We start from the raw sequence: 20,683 nt of genomic DNA on the forward strand, positions 1-20,683 counted from the left end.
AAAGCCATTCCTAGAAAAGCATTTTTAAATGCTTTTAATGTATAGAAGTACTTTTAAATGTATTTTAATAAGACACATTAACATTGCATAAAAGACCAACTATACTGGACTACAATCACCAAAATATAAAAATCACGAATTTATGATATAGTAATATATGTGTTTTTAAATTAAGTAACAGTGTCTACCAGCGGATCTAATGATTAAACTTCCAAGTAATGTCACTTCGACATCTCTGCAACAGCGACGGATTATGAAAATATCTACAATTTCTAATGGAAACAGTCTGTGTTAATGCTAATACTACTAGGTGCCCACATTAATAATGGCAAGAAAACGTGTAAAAAATATGCAACTTTTTTCCCTATCCAAGTTCACAGACCCACAAGCTTAAAAGCTCTAATATACACAGTACCATGTTTATTATGTTTTTAGCTCAATGTTAATACTCAATTTAATGGCAGTATTAATGCACCTTTAGCTATATAATGCCATGTCATTCCTCAAGTGAAGCAAAGAGGACAAAAAAATTTCAGCTCCATTTTGGAAATAAAGAAATAAGGCACAAAACAAGCACAAGGGGAGTGAATGAAGGAATTACCTGTAGAATACTTTTCAGCCACTTCACCTGTATCACCTAACCTTCATAATAACTACCCTTCTTCCCTCTGCCCAAGAAAGGTATCACAATCCCTCATTCTTTTAATAAGGAATTTAGATTCAGATAAGTGACTTGCCCTAAGTAATACGGCTAGTCAACAAGTCAGAGGTCCTTTTAAACTTGAGTCCTGGGCTCTCCTGGTTTTCCTATTCTTTTTTCTGACATCATTCCAGAGAAGCTCATCTCAAATAATTACCAGAGCTTTTCTAGAAGAAGCTAAAGCTCTTTCTTCCGTTGTTTTCAGATCAAAAGACTATCTCTAAAGATGTTACAAGTTACATTAGTACTGGTATAATCACCTTGAAAATGTATTTCCTATAAGGGTGATATACAGTTCCAAATACGGTATTTATAAGTACTTGCTTAGGTAGAAACTGATTTTTGTTCAAGGACATTTTCAAGGAAATGAAATCTTCAACACTTTTGAGCAATTTTTACATGTCACTATAAATGCAAACCAAATTTCTAGAACCTAAAACAAATATAAAGCAGAACTACAATACTAAAAACAAACTTGTACACTGAATTTAGATTGTCTTCTAAAAGAAATCTGGGGGCACCTGGGTGGCTCAGTTGGTGAAGCATCCAACTCTTGGTTTCAGCTCAGGTCATGAACTCATGGGTTTGAGCCTGGAGATGGGCTCTGTGCTGACAGCGTGGAGCCTCCTTGAGATTTCCTTCCTTCCTTCCTTCCTTCCTTCCTTCCTTCCTTCCTTCCTTCCTTCCTCCCTCCCTCCCTCCCTCCCTCCCTCTCTCTCTCTCCCTCCCTCTCTCTCTCTCCCTCCCTCTCTCTCTCCCTCCCCCCCCCCACCACCACTTGCTCTCTCTCAAAATAATAAAAATAAGCTTAAAAAAATAAACCTATAAATTTAAAAGAAACACCGTATCTATATTGTTCCCAAGGTGGGTAGAAAAACAATACCATTTGCAAAGATTAATTTTAAATGCTAAAAGCTAAGAAAGCTCAATGCAATTCAGTTTCATTTTACACTTATGAAAACATCAAAAGGTAACATAATGCATGTTTAAAAATGTTAAAACAGGGGCGCCTGGGTGGCTCAGTTGGTTAAGCGTCCGACTTCAGCTCAGGTCACGATCTCGCGGTCTGTGAGTTCGAGCCCCGCGTCGGGCTCTGGGCTGATGGCTCAGAGCCTGGAGCCTGCTTCCAATTCTGTGTCTCCCTCTCTCTCTGCCCCTCCCCCGTTCATGCTGTGTCTCTCTCTGTCTCAAAAAAAATAAATAAAACATTAAAAAAAATGTTAAAACAAACAGATTGATTTAAGTCACCTATGCAGCAGGAAAAAACAAGTCTCAAAATGACCTGACTTCTCACAAACCATTCTAGGCTTTACAGGTTTTGAACCACTGGACACAATAGCAGCTTATTTTCAAAACAGAATAAAGTAATTACGTTTCTTAAATTGGACAATATTCTCTCATGCAATCACTAAGGCTCTCTGGAAGTTCTTTCATTAAGCTTCTAATTTCAAAATATTCAAAACTCCCTTTTAAACACTGGAAGGGAGGGAGCGCCTGGGTGGCTCAGTCAGTTGAGCATCCAACTTTGGCTCAGGTCATGCTCTCAAAGTTTGTGGCTTCGAACCCCACATCGGACTCTGTACTGACAGCTCAGAGCCTGGAGCCTGCTCTGGATTCTGTCTCCCTCTCTCTCTGCCCCTCCCCTGCTCACACTCTGTCTGTCTGTCTGTCTGTCTGTCTCTCTCTCTCTCTCTCTCTCAAAAATAAATAAATGTAAAAAAAAAAATTTTTGTTTTAAACTGGAATAGTGCCTGGCTCACAGTAGGGCCTCAGAAGTTTGTTGTCGATTTTGTTGGCATATTAAGTTTACATGTAATATTCATTTGACTTCTTCTGTTGATTATTGTCAAGGGCAATATTTTCCTCTAATTTACATTATCAAATAGCTAAGTAACACACTAATAAGCCAACATACTACAAGAGACAGCAAGGGGTGCCAGGGTGGCTCAGTTGGTTAAGCGTCTGACTCTCGATTTTGGCTCAGGTCATGACCTCTGTTTGTGAGTTCAAGCCTCCCATCGGGCTCCATGCTGACAGTGAAGAGCCTGCTCGGGATTCTCTCTCTCTCTCTCTCTCTCTCTCTCTCTCTCTCTCTCTCTCTCTCTCTCTCTCTCTCAAATAAGTAAACAAACTTAAAAAAAAAAAAGATTTAAAAAAAATAAAAGAGAGACAACAAACATGAATATGGGAGAACAAAACTCCTCCCAACTAGGTCTCCCAAATTTAGACCTCTACTGTCTCTATTGTCTCTACTCAAGACATTATTCAAGAGATTATTTTTAGCAATCTCATTTAATTTGATGATCAAATCAGAGTTAAAGGGCAGACAGTCTGACACTTCTAATGGTAACTATAATTATACTGATTGTTGGTTAGATGATAGTAATGAGTTCAAGTATACACACCAACCTTGCTAATAACCAAACTAAAACTTTATAGTTTTTCTAAGTCTAGGATCTACAAATGGCTTAATTATCAGAAGTCCTGATGATGGCTAACCAAGTTTAGTCCATTCCATACACTCAGTAAAAGCCAAAGGGTTCCAGATCCAATTAATCATGGCTGAGATTTCCTGTATCCCCATTCTCTCTCCGTTTTACTAACGGTCCCTCTGTTGCACTCATGTGCCCACATCATTCTGTGTACTAGCCAGGATTTTTAGTTGCAAACAATAACCTACTCTGTTAGCTTATTGAAAGGTTATTAAATTACAGAAACAATAGGAAGATTAAAAAAAATAAATAGGAAACAAGAAATACTCAACTCACATCACAGAAAACTCTGCTTAGAACACTGCTGCACTGAAAATTAACTCCTGTTAATATTATTAACACAAGGGCATTTAAACATTTAACACACTTTATAGTATACAAAACAGCACATTTGTATTCCCATTAGAATGTGACTTTGTCAGTATGTTACTCACCAGATACAAACAGTATTTGGCAGAGAAGTATAAATGTATGTATGTTATCTTAAAGTTGGCCAACTTTTTCCCTACATGGCCAGGTAAATAAACTTCTTAGATTCTGCAAGGCCATACGGTCTCTGTTACAACTATTCTGCTCTTGTAGCATGAAAGCAGCCATAGATAATATGTGCACAAATGATGTGTTCAAATGAAACCTTATTTACAAAATCAGGCCGTAGGCTGGATTTGGCTCATGGACCACATTTTGTCAACCCTGCCTCAAAAGTGTTTTAGCAGGAATCAACACTTTTCATTTCATAATTTAAATAAATTTGGTAACCAAGAAGATATGAACTAACATATTCATGCTAGATTATGTACAACAGCTCAGTCTTGGGTGTGAGTTCAGGTGGGTGGGATTAAGAAAAAACCCAAGACACTAAAACAATCTAGTGGGAGCAGAGTTAGATGAGGGGCAATCCCATTCCCCCTGCCAGTAACTGGGTTGGATAAGGAACATATCCCAAGCCTGGTCAGTGACACTAAGAAGACATCTGCTGGGGGGCTGCTGGAAGAGGCATTCCTTCCCAGTTCTTTGGGAACTGCTGTGTGCGGATGGCAGGTGGCTGCAGCCAAACTGTAACGCTGGAGAGAGCAGTCTCAGGACGAAGCCAATGGGGGAAGGCCACAGGGCAGAAAGTTGTAAAGAGAGTGAGTCCTTGATATCATTACTGAGCTATTCTTAAGTCTCTTAATTTTCTTCATTATTTAAGCCAGTTTGAGAATTTCCTGTTATTGTGGCCAAAGCATCTTAAGTGATAGAAGTCCTTGAAAAAGAAGGTTGTTCACCTCACAATTTCACTGCAGCCAGTTTTAGTTAACAACTTTTCACAAATGAAAGAAACATTTAAAGTTCTGAAAGCCCACAGACTACCTACAACTTGGAAAAAACGATCTGTTCCAATTACTAAGATTTATAAATTTATAAATTCTATAATCATGGGGCAAAAAACAAAACAATGTGCTACCTCCTTCCATACAGTACCTAAGACATTCTTTCAACAAGGTATTTTTTTCTCCAAATCAGGGGTTGGAAACTTTTTCTGTAAATGACCAGAGAGTAAATACTTCAGGATGTGCAAAATGTATGGCCTCAGACATTATAGCTCAAAAGTATCCAGAAACACTATGTAAACTAATTATATTTCTGTGTTCCAATAAAACTTCCTTTACAAAATCAGGCCAGCAGGAGAGATCTGGCCTGTCAAAACAGTTTATTTCAAATGTATATAAACTACGTAGAAAAGTAACCAGCATGACTGGACATTCTATTCATCTGCATTGGACTGCTTGAAGCAAAACACTAAATAAAAAAATTAAAAAAAAAAAATCGCTACCTCATTTATATATATAAAACCTCTGCAAAATCCAATTGAGAATTCTATTAAAGAGTAACTGATGTTACAGTAAGAAAAAACAATACAAAACTTATGCACATGCAAATTTTTAACATCTACCTTTTAAATAAAAGTTATTTTAAATTAGGAAATTTGGATCTCTATACATACTGTCTATTCAAAGGGGAAAAAAATACCCAAAAAACCCTATCCAACTCCTAACTTGACTGAGCCCCTCTCTTCTACGAAGCTGAAGCTAGACTTTAGTATTAAATGGAATGAGGAAAGTAAATCATATGGACTATATTTCCTTTCCAAACAGCTCCCAATACAAAGACACATTTTTTTTAAAGCTTATTATTTTGAGAGAGAGAGAGAGAGAGAGAGAGAGAGAGAGAGAGAGAGTGTGTGTGTGCGCGCGCGCAGGGGAAAACAGCAGAGAAAGAGGGAGAATCCCAAGTAGGCTCAGAGTTGTCAGCACAGAGCCCAGTGTGGGGCTCAAACTCACCAAGTTTGAGATCATGACCTGAGTTAAAGTCAAGAGTCGGACGCCTATCCAACTGCACCACCTAGGTATCCCCAAAGACACACATTTTTTAAAGGACACCATTTTTCACTATTATATGCCATACTATAGGGAGAAAACAAAAAGTGAACTTCACCTCCAATCATTAAGCAAGAAAATTTGCACAAGCACATAAGCACACTTTGCTCTCCACTCTCAGCTCAGAGTCTGCTTCAAATCTTCTCTCTCAAAAATAAACATTAAAAAAATTTTAGGGGGGCCTGGGTGGCTCAGTCGGTTAAGCGCCCAACTTCAGCCTAGCTCATGATCTCATGGGTCCTGAGTTCCAGTCCCGGGGCTCTGTGCTGACAGCTCAGGGCCTGGAGCCGGTTCCAAATTCTGTGTCTCCCTCTCTCTCTCTCTCTGCCCCTTCTCTGCTTACACTCTGTCTCTCTCAAAAATAAACATTAAAAAAATTTTTTTTAAACGTCTGAGAAACATCAATCTTTTCAACACAGTAATAAATACCATTTCAGTGTTTGTTACAAAATAACCTTATTTTTATAGACTTTAAAATCACAAATAAAGGATTTTTATGTTTGTTTTTGCCTAAGTTTTGGCATTTTCTGTATCCACGGAAGGAAGTGCTAACAGCAATACCTACGAAAAACAGGAGTAGGAAAGACGTTGGGTAGTTCTGGGGAGTGAAGAGAACTTGTAGCTTTACTTTTACATCTTTAAAGATATAAGTCTTTTAAGTTTGTCATAAACTGTATTACTTTCAACATCTTTAAAAATGGTTTAAGGGGCGCCTGGGTTGCTCAGTCGGTTGAGGGTCCAACTCCTGGTTTTGGCTCAGGTCATGATGGTCAAGGGCTTGGAGCAGAGTGTGGAGACCGCTTTAGATTCTCTCTCTCCCTCTGCCCCCTCCCCCACTCACTCACACTCACGCTCTCTAAAAAATAAAAGTTTAAAATATACGTTTAATAGAAAATAATATTGAGAAATAAATGAATAGGAAAGACAAGATTCTGTGAAAGAGGCTACAAACTGAGGACTTCGCTGGGGTCAGACTGGCCACTTGCATCACCCAAGAGGTGAGTACGCACTGGCCACAGGACTGAGTGAAGGTCCCAGAAGCACTTCAGCCATCAGTAACAACACTAGGAGGCTTAAAAATAACCTTCTAAGGGTGGAGTCGAGAGCAATCCAATCCAGTTCCGCTGAATTCAGTAGCAAAAGGGTAATATCAGGGTAGTTAAGAAGTATCCACTAGCCTTTCTTTGGTCAGCTGGAGGCCCAAGCTATCCAAGAAAGGGTTACTTCCTTGAGTTCCCAGATTGAGAGAAGGAGCATAAACTCATACTGGCTCTACCCTGCCAGCTATGCTCCACCAGCACAGCTCAGTCTTCACAATCCTCACAGAACACATTTCTTTTGGCTTTAGTCTTTGGGAAATACTGGTTAAAACCTGCCATTTTTTAAGCAGCCTAAGTTAAAATGCATTAAGTTAAAAATGGATGAAAAGATTCCCACCATCGTTCCACATTTCAGGCTCTATGAAACTATATGGAGAGGATATTAAACGACAACAGGAGTTAAAATAAAGACGTATCAAGACTTTCATTTCAACAACCTGCCAAACACATAAATGAGTAATAAAATCCAATTGTGCTGTTGGCAATGGTAAAGCAATCAACAAGAAACAACCCTTGCTCCCCTCCCCGAGACTACTGACACCAAGAGAGGGAAAAGCAAAGTCTGTCATTTCTTACCACCAAAGGAAAAATAATCATCAGTTTAAGTAATGACAATGTCTAAAAGGACAGACCCCACATACTTTACCCACACTGAAATTAATTGCATTTATTCTACAAATATTTCTGAGTCTCTCCTACCCACTCTCTTCCATGCGTAGGGACACAGAAGTGAACAAAACAACGTAAATTCCGCAAGAGCAAGAATTTAACATTCCTAAACGCCACAATTAAATTCTGCCTCATTTAAATAAAGCTACAATTTCCAATACATATGTATTCATTCTTTAATAATGTTACCTGTTTAGTAAATTCCTCCCTACATAAAAAAAGTGATTAAGCAAAGAACCAAAGTCCGTGACGATCCTTTTTACTAACTTCAAAAGGGGTGTTCTACCTTTTGTCATTTTTGTCATATTAGTTTGAAAGATAAAGCACACTAGTGAAAGCAATGGGATTCTGAAAATTAAAAAAAAAAAAACACACAAAACAATGCAGCCCTGAATATTAATCTCCTCTCAAATCTAATAATGCTGTTTTGGCAAATGGATTAAGCCATTATTTATTTACCCTGCCACATGAACGGGGCAATTGTTCATTCAGAGCTCCGTCCGACATATAAAAGAGTATTTAGTGTTCTAAAAACTGTACGCTCCGTAAACAATAGATTGCAATGTCGATGTCCGTACCCCTTCATCAAATAAACCCTTATTATCTCAGCCTTTTACATTTGCACCATGCCAGCCTTAGTGCCACGGGACTCATTAAAAAGTCTGGTACAAACCCTCAACCGTATTTTTAAACTGATCTCTGACGAAACGGACTTCACTCAATCTCGTTAGGGGAAAAAAGAAAAGAACCCAATAGCGGGCTCGGTGCAGGAATCCCGACCTCTCTGTATAGGAAGTGATGCGCTTCACCGAAGCTGCAGTAACGCAGAGCCCCTCTTTCAGACTTCGCCCGGAAATCAAGCGGAGGCGCGTTCACGGGAAGCGGGGACGGGGGCCCAGACAGCAAGCCGGGCTGCCGCCTCCGCGGCCGGACAAAGTTGCAAGGCTCCGAGGCCGCCCGCGGCCGCGGCAGCAGGTAGACAGAGCGCGGCGGCCGGGGACGGCGGGCCTGGCCTCGCGGGGGCCGGGGCCGGGAGCGGCTCGGCGCCCCGAACCCCGTACAGAACACAACATCCCTTTGCCGCCAGGGCCAACGCGCTCTCTCTAGTAATTCAACACCCTTACTTTCAAACTGGAGGTCGGTGGGGGTGGGGGGGGAGGGGGAGAAAGGAGGGGGAGAAGTTCTAATAAATTCCCCCCCATCCTGCACTGCAAACTAGAATTCTACCCAGGCTCACGGTATTTTCTGGGCGCCCCGAAGGGACGCGCCAGGCCGCGCCGGGGCCGCGCCCAGGCGGCGGGAACCCGCCGCTGCCCGGGGTCTGGGGGTCCGGGGCCCACCCCGGGGGCGGACCGCGCGCCCGCGCCGACCACAAACGCCCGGCGGCCGCCTCGGGCTTCGGGCCGCGCCCAGCGCCTGCCGCCGACCCCGGGAGCGGCCTGGCGGGCCGGGCCGGGAGCTCGGCGGCGCCGCGGCCCGCGGGGCGCGGACACCGAGGCGCGCGAGGCCCTCGCGAAGCGGCCGCCGGGCAGCGCGGGCCCCCGCAACTTCTCGCCACCTCAGCGTCTCCGGAGCCGCCCGGGAGCAGCGACTGGGGGGGGGGAGGGTGGGGAGGGAAGGGAGGGCGCCAGCGGCTTACCCCGAGAGCGAGCGGCTCCTTCCCGCCCCGAGCGTGGCCGGGGCGCTGCGCGGCGGCGCCGGGCGTCACGGCTGCGGCAGGAAGGGAAAGGCGGCGGCGGGAGCGCCGGGCCGCCGGGGACGAGAGGCGCCGCCACCACCGCAGACAGCTCCGCAATATGGCCGCCCGGCGGCTCCTCGGGGGGAAGGCGGGGCTGCCCCGCGCCCCCCGCCTCCCCCTGCCGGCCGGCCGGCCTCGCGCCGCGGCCCGAGCGCCAACGCCGCCGCCGCCGCCGCGGTGAGGGCCGCCCGCGCCCCGCCCCCCGCGCTCGCCGCCGCCCGCCGCACGCGGCGTCGCCGGGGGTCGCGGCGCGGGGTGGGGACACGCCAGGGCCGGCGTCGGCCGCGGAGGCCCGCGGGAAGCCCCTGCCGGCGGGACTGAGCCGGAGGGACGCGGGCTGTTGCAGCCGAAGCTCGCGGCGCGCCCGCCGCCACCCGCTCCGCGCACCCCCGGGAGTGGAAACTTGAAACAACCGCGGGTGCCGGAAAACTCGCCGAGGGCGTTTCCATCGCCCTCCTGAGGAGGGAGTCTTCTTCCCGGAGGGGGGAGCCAGGACGGAGTCGGGCGCGGGTTACTTGGCTGCTCAGCTGGAGAATCCACCGGGAGATAGAAAGGGGCCTATCTTAGAGGGATTTATGTGTGCCACCGAGAACGTTGAAATTGCTCTGGCAGTTTTTCCCCAACTCGAAAAACTGCTATTTCGGATAACTCCAACAAAACCTCGATGGATATGGCCCCAGTCGCGAGTGCAGAGTTTTATCCACGCAAGGATGTCGACGATGTTTACTACCACCGACATTTCTGGGGAGGAGGCGGTCCAGAAGAAAAAAGTTGGACGTGGGGCCCCCAAAGAGCAGCCAAACCTAAATTATCCTGGAATTAGAGATGGTTGGACAAGTGGTCCTAGTCTGACTCCAGGCCACTCACTTTCATTAGTGGCTGGGACTAGACAGACTTGTGGTCAGTGTCCACGCTCCCATCCGTGTCCGTCTTCTGCTGGGATTCAAAGAGTAACACTTGCCCTGAGTATACTTGAACCGTAGTGCACAAAACCAGATCAGTCCAGCTTGCCGTGCGTGCCTTCTTTATATAGTTTTACCCTTTATGAACAAACTTTACATTCAAATAATAAAACCTCAAGAAGGTACTTAACTTTTATGGAACAAATAATTCATATGCTTCCTGCCTTAGCATTTGCCTTCCCTGAGACGGTAGCTTTTTCCAGGAACTCTCTCCCCAGATCACTTTCACTAAGCTCACGCTTCAGTTCGCTAAGCTCCCAGCTTCAGTGAGTCTCCTCCATTGCCCTCTGCGACCTTTCTGAACAATTAAAAGCCCCTAGAGTTAAACTCAAAGATCTTCAGATTGCAAATTCCTCGAGGATGGGAACCAGGTGTGTGCTTTTACTTAACTGTAAGATTACTCCCTGACTTTATCCCTAGGGTGCAAGGTTTATCCAGGTAATTGCTCAGCGTCCCACATCAAGTTGCATGCATAAAGATAGTCAAAGTATTATGTAAATTCCTGGATAGTACACTAATCAAAAAAAAAGTATGTAACACACTTTTGCACTGGAAAACGGATAATACGCTATTGTCTGTCATGTGCCAGGCACTGGGGTAACACGCATTTACATGAGCATCTCTTTTAATAATTACAACAACCCTGTGTTTGGGGTCAATATTAACATTGACTTTTTTTTTTTTTTTTTTTTTTTGTTTAATCAGTGACTGAAGAGACTCAAAGGAGTTAAGTAATTTGTTCAGTGTGACACAGCCAGGAAATGGCAGAGCAATGACCAAACCTTAGTTACGTTGGACTCCAAAGCTGTGATTTTATCCTAAACTCTGGCAACAGCAAACAGACCAGAAAATGTAACATTTCAGTTGGCTATAGTATTAGTAAATATTTAGGTAAAAGATAACATTCAAGGCTGGTGAGATAAAAAGGGTAGTCTCAGACATTGTGAGTGGGAGTGTAAACTTAAACAGCCTGTTTAGAAAGCAATTTGGCACCGTGATTCAACCTATAAAAATGTTCATCCTCTTGTACCCGTAATCCCATATCTGGGATTCTTTCTGAATGAAATCATCTAGAATAGAGCAAAACCTTTATTCATAAACTCTACATCACAATAGTATTAAAAGATGCAAAAATTAAACATGGAAACTAAATATCCTGAAAGTAACTATATATACTCTGTAACATTTTGGGTAACAACTTGAAATGTTTATATAATGTGTCTAACACCATGAAAAATTTTTGGTAGTATTAGGGGGAGGGAACAAATTATGAAACTATCCAAGCAGTATGATTACATGTATGTTTAAACACACACACACACACACACAAAAGTACAAGGGGTCAGGAAAAAAGAGAAAGTTTGAAATCCAGGGTTGGCTGGGTGGTTTTCTATGGGCATTTTTCTTTATTCTATTCTTCAGTATTTTGTCTTACTTTTACAGTGTAAAAAGAATTATTTAAATTGAGATCTACTACAATGTGGGTCATCAATTACACAAAAGCAGCAAAGCCACTGCTTCCTAAGTGTGAGACTATACTGTGGAAAAACCGTAATGAACTGAGCTGACAGATAGTTAGGCGTCAGGTATTTTCATTGTAAATGTCATCTATACACACCATTGTTGTACCTTGTTCCTTATATCAAATATATGCATCTTTAATGAAATATGAGAGATTTAACTGAAAATTTTTTTTTGTTTTATTCCCACATTTATACTGTCAAGGGGAAAATTCACATACGGTTGTTGAAACTAGATTTTTTTTTCCAGAAAACTATTCTGATATTACCAGTAGTTACAAAAAATTTTATATAGCACCTACTATGCATAAAAAAGAAAGACCAAAACCAATCTACTACAATCTATTACTAACTCTTGTATGCTACAATCCTACTGTACTCCACCATATTGACTAATTCTGAATTCTAGAATTCCAATGATAGTTACAAAGCATTTGTCTCAGTAGCACATATAAAAGTCCTTCTTGAAGAAAACTCATTTTTGCAAGTATGGTTTGTAAATGGAACCTCTTCTCCATCTAGAACAAACACTGAGCTCCAGCCCCCTTGCTAGTTTGATTAAGTCTAGGCTCCTGCCCTCTAGATTCAGTAATGGGAAAGGCAAACAAACAGTTGTGCAATATGAGCTATAATAAGGATAGACACAGAGTGTCAGGTGAAACACTGGGCAGTTAACTTTGCATAGAAAGGAGAAAGCCTCTCAGAGGAGGAAAGGTTGAAGGGGTGAGTAGAGGTTCCCTAAGAGAAGTGGGGAAAGGCAATCGACTTTGAAGACTGAGTACCAAGACAGGGTTGATGTTGAGATAAGGATGTTTATAACTAGAGGTTTAGAAAGGTAAGTTGAGAACCATTTGGGAAGATCAGAATTTGCCCTTCATCCTTAAGGAGCTAGGAAGCCATACGAGGCATTAAGAAAAGGAATAATGCGATCCTCTCTGTGTTAGCAAAGTAACTGGCAGCCATGTGGATTACATGGGAGAGCAGTTCAGTGACAGAGTGATCCATAAGATCAGGGACACCTCAGACAGTTTTGCTATAAAGGCCCAGGCACTAGAGAATGATGGACTGACCCTAGGAGGTTTTGAAGATGAAGAAGAGGAAATAGAATCTTAAAAAAAAAAAAAAGAGTGGGGATAGACTTCGAGGAGTAAGAGGAAAGGAGATGTGAAAATGAGTACCCAATGGGTGCCACTAAAATAAACAGGGAGTATAAAAGATGTAGAACTCAGAGATAAAGATAATTAGGCAACTTACAGAGATGCTGATTTTCAGTGTCTATGGGTACTCTAAGAACAAGTATATATTCAGTAACTGGAAATAAGAACTATGGTGAATGAGACATCCAATAAATACTCATTAAATAGATGAACATCAGTAACATGCTGAAACAGGCTTTTCATTTCCAACTGTGTCTTTGGAAAATGTGGTTTTGTTCAACTCAAGGATTTGAATATGAAATATTAGATGATAATCTAAACCATCATTGTATACTGAAATGTTTTTCCATGAAAAAACTTTATACACTCTTTTTCTTTTTTATTCACCATTTTTAAAAAGCTATACAAATGTGGGGCGCCTGGGTGGCTCAGTTGGTTGAGCATCCAACTTTGGCTCAGGTCATGAACTCGTGGTTCATGAGTTCAAGCCCCACGTTGGGCTCTGTGCTGACAGCTCGGAGCCTGGAGCCTATGTCTCCCTCTCTCTCTGGCCTTTTGCTGCTCATGCTTTCCCTCTCTCTCCCTCAAAAAATAAATAAACATTAAAAAAATTATTCTTGGGGCGCCTGGGTGGCGCAGTCGGTTAAGCGTCCGACTTCAGCCAGGTCACGATCTCGCGGTCCGTGAGTTCGAGCCCCGCGTCAGGCTCTGGGCTGATGGCTCGGAGCCTGGAGCCTGTTTCCGATTCTGTGTCTCCCTCTCTCTGCCCCTCCCCCGTTCATGCTCTGTCTCTCTCTGTCCCAAAAATAAATAAAAAATGTTGAAAAAAAAAAAAATTAAAAAAAAAAAATTATTCTTAATTAAAAAGAAGCTATACAGATGTAAAATCACAGCTACTTTAAATACCTATACATAGAGATACAAAAGGGAATTTTCTATTATAAACTGTGATATTTCATACTATTCCCACTACCTTGCATATTTAAGTAGATATTCACAATGTGTTCAGCAATATGATAGCTCTCAGTAAAAACAAAGTAAATAAAACTATCTTATCATCTGCTTTGTGTGCCTAGTAAGCCATACAAACTTAATTGCTGATATAAGCTATAAAATTCCAGTACAGTCAACAGAGGTTTGATGGCTAATGAATCTAAAGGAAGATTCAAGAAACCACAGGCCTGTTCCTGCCTTTATTCTCTCCCTATCTAAGATCAAATTACATAAGTACATAATTCATGTGTTCAGAGATATGAGTGTATTAATCTTCAACAAAGGCAAGGTAAAAGTTATTACTTAATCCTCTCTCCTTATATAATAAAAAAGCCAGTTTAGTTTGTGATAAACAACAAAGTTTCAGAAGTAACAGGGTCGAAAGAGTCTAAATGACGGAATCCATAACCTTGGCTTTATTCCCAATTCCTACAAACAAGTTGCTAAATGACCTTGAAAGATCCGATGGACTATTCTGTAACCTGCTTGCAAAGAGGGTTAAAGTGAGGGGAATGTGACACCTTTTGTGCTTTTCCAAGAGCTTAAGACGTCGGGGATTTTCAGGACTAGAAGAGAACCTCAAAAAGCAGTGACTCCCCTCTCCGGTATTACTGTGAAGCGGTCCCATCAAAAGTGGTTTCCACCCACTAACTGTGTGAGAGCTCCTAAGAAAAAAAATGTTTTTTACTTTGTATTGACTCCCAGTTTTCTCATCTATTAAATAGGGAGCTAGATGAGACTAACCATCTGTAAGCTTTCTTCAAGCTCTCTAATTCTTCAACTCTAACTCCGATTCACCTATAAAATATTTGATTTGTAACTTCTAGAACTCATTATGTATCTTATGACCTATGCAGAAAGTATTTACGTGCAATCACTTCCTAGTGTTTCACAATTTTTGACCCAAATATCCATCAGCTTATTATTCAATAAGCTTTGTACCTTGCTGGACTGTCCTTGTCTCATTACAGAGATATAAATAAATAAATGAGTAAATATTCACCCTGACCTTTAGCACTGAGTATTCTAGACAGCTGTTTTCTAGTTTATAACACTTTAGTTTTATTTTAGTTTAGTTGAATGTATACAACAGTGGTTATTTACTAACCAGGAAAGGTGCCCAGTGCTTTGTGTAGTGGCAAGCGTAGAAGATTAGAGATGAACAATTAGACTGAGGCAACACTTTTCTGTGGTGGTTTTAAAATACATCCACAAACCAGGGTGCCTGGTTGGCTCAGTCGGTTAAGCATCTGACTCTTGATTAGGTTATGATCTCATGGTTTATGAGTTCAAGTCCTGTGTCAGGCTCTGTGCTGACAGTGTGGAGCCTGCTTGGGATTCTCTCTCTCTCTCTCTCTCTCTCTCTCTCTCTCTCTCTCTGCCCCTTCCCCACTCATGCTCTTGCTCTCTCAAAATAAATAACTTTAAAAAATTTTAAAAATACATCTGCATATTTCTTGATAGTCCTCCCTTAAGAGGTGTGGCCTAATTCCCCTCCTCCACGAGTGTGGGCTGGATTTAGTGACTTGCTTCTAACAAACAGAAAGATGGAATTGATGGCAGGGGACTTTTGAGACGAGATCACAAAAGGGACTATAGCTTCCTCCTCATTGGCTCTCTCTGGGGCAAGCCAGGTGCCACATCACCAGCACATGCAGGCCAACTATGGAGATATCCGTGTGGTAAGAAACGGAGGCCTCCTCCGAATAGCCAAAGTAATTTTGAAGAAGAAGACCAAAGCAGGAGGCATCACAATCCCAGACTTTAGCCTCTACTACAAAGCTGTCATCATCAAGACAGCATGGTATTGGCGTAAAAACAGACACATAGACCAATGGAATAGAATAGAAACCCCAGAACTAGACCCACAAACGTATGGCCAACTCATCTTTGACAAAGCAGGAAAGAACATCCAATGGAAAAAAGACAGTCTCTTTAACAAATGGTGCTGGGAGAACTGGACAGCAACATGCAGAAGGTTGAAACTAGACCACTTTCTCACACCATTCACAAAAATAAACTCAAAATGGATAAAGGACCTGAATGTGAGACAGGAAACCATCAAAACCTTAGAGGAGAAAGCAGGAAAAGACCTCTCTGACCTCAGCCGTAGCAATCTCTTACTCGGCACATCCCCAAAGGCAAGGGAATTGAAAGCAAAAGTGAATTACTGGGACCTTATGAAGATAAAAGGCTTCTGCACAGCAAAGGAAACAACCAACAAAACTAAAAGGCAACCAACGGAATGGGAAAAGATATTTGCAAATGACATATCGGACAAAGGGCTAGTATCCAAAATCTATAAAGAGCTCATCAAACTCCACACCCGAGAAACAAATAACCCAGTGAAGAAATGGGCAGAAAACATGAATAGACACTTCTCTAAAGAAGACATCCGGATGGCCAACAGGCACATGAAAAGATGTTCAACGTCGCTCCTTATCAGGGAAATACACATCAAAACCACACTCAGATATCACCTCACACCAGTCAGAGTGGCCAAAATGAAGAAATCAGGAGACTATAGATGCTGGAGAGGATGTGGAGACACGGGAACCCTCTTGCACTGTTGGTGGGAATGCAAATTGGTGCAGCCGCTCTGGAAAACAGTGTGGAGGTTCCTCAAAAAATTAAAAATAGAACTACCCTACGACCCAGCAGTAGCACTGCTAGGAATTTACCCAAGGGATACAGGAGTACTGATGCATAGGGGCACTTGTACCCCAATGTTTATAGCAGCACTCTCAACAATAGCCAAATGATGGAAAGAGCCTAAATGTCCATCAACTGATGAATGGATAAAGAAATTGTGGTTTACATACACAATGGAATACTATGTGGCAATGAGAAAGAATGAAATATGGCCTTTTGTAGCAACGTGGATGGAACTGGAGAGTGTGATGCTAAGTGAAATAAGCCATACAGAGAAAGACAGATACCATATGATTTCACTCTTATGTGTATCCTGAGAAAGGTAACAGAAACCCATGGGGGAGGGGAAGGGAAAAAAAAAAAAAAAGAGGTTAGAGTGGGAGAGAGCCAAAGCATAAGAGACTGTTAAAAACTGAGAACAAACTGAGGGTTGATGGGGGGTGGGAGGGAGGGCAGGGTGTGTGATGGGTATTGAGGAGAGCACCTTTTGGGATGAGCACTGGGTGTTGTATGGAAACCAATTTGACAGTAAATTTCATATATTAAAAAATAAAAAAAATAAAAATAAAAAAAATAAAAAAAATAAAAAGAAACGGAGGCCTCCTGCCAAGAGCTAGTTAGGACTTGAGGCCTTCTCCTCACAGCCATGTGAGTGAGCCGCCACAGAAGCAGATAAGCCCTCCAGCCCCAGGCAAGCCATCAGATGACTGCAGCCCATGGCGAGAACCCGAAGGCCATCACCTGAGAGACCCTAAGCCAGAACTACCCGGCTCAGCTGCTGCTGACTCCTTGACCCACATAAGTTGTAAGATAATAAATGTTGTTTTAGGTCGCTGAGGTTTGGGTAATTTTTTTTTTAACAATAGATAACAATAGATAGCTAATGTATTTACCTATACAGAATTTCCACTCTAGTTAGTTCACTCTTTATTTTGAAAAAAATGATTGAATTCCATAATCCAATTCATACCATTTTAAGTCTGGACAGTGCTTTAAAGGAAAGTCTGCCTTCGGGCACCTGAGTGGCTCAGTTCGTTAAGCAGCCGGCCCTTGATTTCGGCTCAGGTCGTGATCTCACGGGTTTGTGAGTTTGAGCCCCACCTCGGGCTCTGCACTGACTGTGTGGAACCTACTTGGGATCCTCTGTCTTCCTCTCTCTGACTCTGTCTCTCCCCACCTCGCATGCTCAGTCTCTCTCTCATAAATAAACATTAAAAGGCTTTTTCTAAAGAAAAGTCTGCCTTTTATTTTGCAGAAACAAATTAAGATTTGCAGTTTCTCTTGCTCGAATCTGGTATGTTTCCATTATTCCCCAGCTCAACCAGAAATGTAGGAGCCATCCTTGACACTTCCCTCTCATTCACCTCCTCCATACCCAACCGGTTACCTAACCCTATTGCTTTTACCTCCTCTTGCCTCAGTCTAATTGTTCATATCTACACCACTTCCAACCTGATCACACAACGGTTCTCTCTTCTGGACCAGCAGTAGCCTCTTAACTAGTCTTCTTATGCCAGCTTGTGCCTTCTACAACTATTTCTCAGTACTGAATCCAGATTTAATTTGTTGAAATGTAAGTATAATTATCTCACATCTCCTTTCCACCCGCTGCCCCCCGACCATTTGTTGATCTCCTACTGTGTGTTGGCCATTGGTCTGCACTTGTTCTCCAGGCTCAAGCCACGCTGACCATCTATAACTCCTAGACCCTGCCAGCTGCCCCATCCAGGCCACTAGGACTTTGCATATACAGTTCCCTCTGCGCCACTTGTCTAGCTGACACATAAGCATCCTTCAGATCTCAATCACAATCAAGCCTGTGCTGACCACCTGCCACCCTGGCACAATCTCCCTGTAACTTTTCTTTGTGGTAGTTCACAGCAGTTGTATTATTAATGCATAGATTTTTTTAATTGGTATCTGTCCTCTCTATTGGCCTACAAGTCTATAAATGTAGCTACAATGTCACTTTCTTTTCAATTTTGTTCCCTAACACTTACCACAGTGTCCAGAGCGTTATACCCTGTTCAATAAATAGTTGTTGAATGAATGAATGAAATGACTCAAAAAGTTAGTGTGAGACCAACATCTAGGTTTCCTGAGTCCAAATTTAATGTTAATTACAACCTACCTGCTGCTCTCAATTTGGTGTACTCAGCTCTGAATATCGACACAATGCATTTATTAAGTGCAAAGAAAATCGTTGATATTTTTCAAATTTTTTTTTTGGTCAACACTAGTGGTATATGATATCCAGGCATAGTTAACTGTATTAAAATGACAAATTACTGGGGCACCTGGGTGGCTCAGTTGGTTAAGCGTCCTACTTCAGCTCAGGTCATGATCTCACGATACATGGGTGCGTGTATCTGACAGCTCAGAGCCTGGAGCCTGCTTTGGATTCTGTGTCTCCCTCTCTCTCTGCCACTACCCCCCACCCCCCCGCAACCCAGAGCAGGCTCATGCTCTGCCTCTGTCTCAAAAATAAGTAAAACATTAAAAAAATTTTTTTTAAATGACAAAGTTCTTGTGCAGGCTTATTTACTTTGTGACTTGGCCACTTATTTCCTGAAATACATCTGTGAGGTTTAATTTTATGTGTCAGTTTGACTGGTTTAAGGGATACCCAGATAACAGGTTAAAAAATTTTGGGGGGGGGGTATGTCTGGCAAGGTGTTTCTGGAAGAGGTTAACATTCGATTGAAGAGACTGAGTGAAGAGATCTGCCTTCACCAATGCGGGTAGGTATCAAACAATGTGTCAGGGGACCAAATGGAACAAGAAAGGGGAAGGAAGGGCTAATTCTCTCTTTTTGAGCAGCGACCTCCATCTTCTCCCATTCTTGCACTTCCGAGCTCCTGGTTCCCAGGCCTTCAACTCCAGGACTTGCACCAACAGCCCCTTTGCTCTCAGGCCTTTGACCTTGGACTGGGAGTGACATCACCGACCCTTCAGACTTCGACTAAATTATACCATTGGCTTTCCTGGTTGTCCGGCTGGTGGACGGCAGCTCCTGGGACTTCCTGGCCTCCGTAACCACATGAGCCAATTCCTATGATAAATCTTCTCTTACGCGTTTATCTGTGGGTTCTGTTTTGTCTGTGGAATGCTGCTGGTACAACAGCCATTACTGAAACAGTTCAAAAGCAACTTCCACTGCCAATTGCTTTTACCCGATATGAGACGAAAGAAGCTAGTCATTGCGGTCCACCCTAACCCCTGCCAGTCGGCCTGTGGCCTGCCAGGTTTCGCTTGCGGACCAGAGTTCTTTAGAAGCCTTACCCAGAGGGGCGAGCAAGGCTTCAGTGGCTTTGTGCCAGGCTGCTTCTAGGCGCTCCAGGAAAAGAAAAGAAAAAGCAGTAAGAAAAATAAGTTAGCAATTGAATGTATGAATGCTTTTTTACCGAAGAAGTTAAGATATAAATGCAATGCTTACAGAAAAGTTGGAGAGACTTTCAGAATCAGAGCCGGCTTTATTGAGAAATATCTAGCGATTATCGTTAACTACGTATGAAGAAAGGGGCAAAGCGTAGGCCCTTTGCAAATCTACTTGGGTCCCTGATCTAGTCCAATTATTAATTTCGGGAACACTTTTCAAGTCACTGGGCTGTGCCTCTGTTCGTCTCCTCAAAATTCTTTCTTTGGGCATTGCGACCTGATTCGGAAAGAGGGTAACAAGGGCGGCCCTGAAGCATGGAGGTGGTGACCATGCAGTGTTCTGACTCTCGGCTTTATGTTAGATATGGTGGCTTTTGGGACACATGTGCAGGATGTTCTGATAAGTTCTTCAGGGGGAAAAAAAAAAAAAAGAATGACCCTCCCAACTAGTGAAGGACCTTTTTTGGTTCAAAAGTATGGTGTAAACTACTTTGGAATTTTAAAGGTGTGTTTTCTCTTTTTCCTGTGGAAATGACTTAAAGGGCGGTTCATTTCTGAGGCTAGTCGGCAGAAGTTTATTCAAACTTAACACACTACACAGGGATTCTCCGCAACCGACTGAGATTTGTAATCATGTTTCCATTGGAATACATACAGGGGTTTCAACCTGAGATGGCAAAAACCTGTATCTTCTTTGACCGATTGAAAGTCATTCATTCATTAATCTGTCAATCACTAAACCAATTTTTATTGAGCATTGATTATGTTGCAGGTTCAGTGCCAAGTGCTGAGAATACAAGATGAGCAAGAAAGTCTACTGGGAAGTGCGACGTCACAAACAAAAATTACAAAATTGTTTGAAAAGTGCTCTAAGCCCTTTCTCCTGAGCTCCAGACTCAGTC

At 42.6% G+C, this 20,683-nt stretch overlaps 1 protein-coding gene and 1 non-coding gene across 2 annotated transcripts in view; one reads left to right on the top strand and one right to left on the bottom strand.

The window, feature by feature from the left end:
* The window catches only part of RDX (radixin), a 94,747-nt gene extending 85,590 nt beyond the window's left edge, over positions 1-9,157 (bottom strand). The window contains exon 1 of the mRNA XM_058686702.1: positions 9,021-9,157. The gene's annotated coding sequence lies outside the window, so the exon portion shown is untranslated. The remainder of the gene's footprint in view (positions 1-9,020) is intronic.
* Positions 9,158-19,606: 10,449 nt separating this feature from the next.
* LOC131488971 (small nucleolar RNA SNORA52) lies at positions 19,607-19,740 on the top strand. Its single transcript, XR_009250347.1, has one exon. It is a non-coding gene; the product is annotated as a small nucleolar RNA SNORA52 (small nucleolar RNA).
* Positions 19,741-20,683: the final 943 nt, after the last annotated feature.

Source organism: Neofelis nebulosa, chromosome 10 (assembly GCF_028018385.1).
Source record: "Neofelis nebulosa isolate mNeoNeb1 chromosome 10, mNeoNeb1.pri, whole genome shotgun sequence".
Taxonomy (NCBI): Eukaryota; Metazoa; Chordata; class Mammalia; order Carnivora; family Felidae; genus Neofelis; species Neofelis nebulosa.